Source organism: Schistocerca piceifrons, chromosome X, assembly GCF_021461385.2.
Source record: "Schistocerca piceifrons isolate TAMUIC-IGC-003096 chromosome X, iqSchPice1.1, whole genome shotgun sequence".
In the NCBI taxonomy this organism is placed as follows: domain Eukaryota; kingdom Metazoa; phylum Arthropoda; class Insecta; order Orthoptera; family Acrididae; genus Schistocerca; species Schistocerca piceifrons.
In genome coordinates this window covers 452,657,634-452,659,033 of record NC_060149.1, presented here as the reverse complement: position 1 = coordinate 452,659,033, position 1,400 = coordinate 452,657,634, and the positions used below count along the sequence as shown (strand labels likewise).

Sequence of the window (1,400 nt, the reverse complement as noted above, 5' to 3'; positions counted from 1 at the left end):
TACTTCTGCCAGTATCTCGTCTCCTACCTTCCAAACTTCACAGAAGGTCTCCTGTGAACCTTGCAGAACTAGCACTCCTTGAAGAAAGGATATTGCGGAGACATGGCTTAGCCACAGCCTGGAGGATGTTTCCAGAATGAGATTTTCACTCTGCAGCGGAGTGTGCGCTGATATCAAACTTCCTGGCAGATTAATACTGTGTGCCGGACCGAGACTCGAACTCGGGATCTGGCAGAATAAAGCTGTGAGGGAGGGCCGTGAGTAGTGCTTGGGTAGCTTAGATGGTAGTGGATGAGATACTGGCAGAAGTAAAGCTGTGAGGGAGGGCCGTGAGTCGTGCTTGGGTAGCTCAGATGGTAGAGCACTTGCCCGCGAAAGGCAAAGGTCCCGAGTTCGAGTCTCGGTCTAGGCATAACGATATGTAAAGATATGGAGTCGGACAGATACATAAAATCATAGGAAGGAGGTAGGTAGTAATATGCCGTTGACGTCTAGATTATTAAGGGTGAAGTACTAGCTATGAATGCACTAGGATGGAGTAGGAAATCGGCTATAGCTTTTTTACAGATAATTTGAAGAAAACTTAATCCAAGGTAGCTGGACGCAGTTTTGAATATACAGTGGTCACCTGAGTCCATAAACTCTGATGCAGCGTTGGCAAACGGGGGACTCTGATTTACTGGTAGAACTGTGAGGAAATGTGAATTGCGTATAGAACTCTTACGAGACAGATTCTGCAGCAGTGCCCTACTGTCTCGAATTCTCATTCTGTTAACATCAAAGAGGAGACCGGAGGATTCCTAAAGGATGCTACTAGATCTGTAACACTGGAATTAACCAGTATTGAGGATTAAAGAGAAGCTCCTGTTTCTGTATGGAATACTTTGGCAGAAACACTTCGTTCTTTTCGTGAAACGCTGTTGTTTACAGAAGAAGTATTGTAGTAAAACTGTAAACGAGTCTACTATCTGCTTCCTATACCTCACGGAACGCCCATATAGCAAGATAAGACACCTTAGAAGGCATTTTGAAGATTTTTTTTTTGTGCTCTGTGGAGTAATAAACGAGGCGCTAAGTACCCTACGCCCTGTACTTTATAGTTGCTTCAGGGTGCATGTAAATCAAAGACACAAAAATGTAGTTGTATAACGTAAGTTTCCCTTCCACTCTGTGTTACCTCCATTTTGCCTTCTTATAAAGGGCATATTTTGGACACAAAACGAACTGAATATATCTGTGAATGCGATAGATAAAATTCACTTTGTATTCGTCAGTTTTATTTGATAGATTACTTGTGATGTTTCTTTAGCCTTGACTTCTGGAAGTAACAAACCAAAAACACATAATTCAACCCAAACGGACGAGCAAAACATAACTTGTAAACTTGCAAATTATATTTT

At 42.2% G+C, this 1,400-nt stretch overlaps 1 non-coding gene across 1 annotated transcript; it reads left to right on the top strand.

Annotated features, from left to right (window-relative positions):
* Window positions 1–338: 338 nt before the first annotated feature.
* Trnas-cga lies at window positions 339–412 on the top strand. Its single transcript has one exon. It is a non-coding gene; the product is annotated as a tRNA-Ser (tRNA).
* Window positions 413–1,400: the final 988 nt, after the last annotated feature.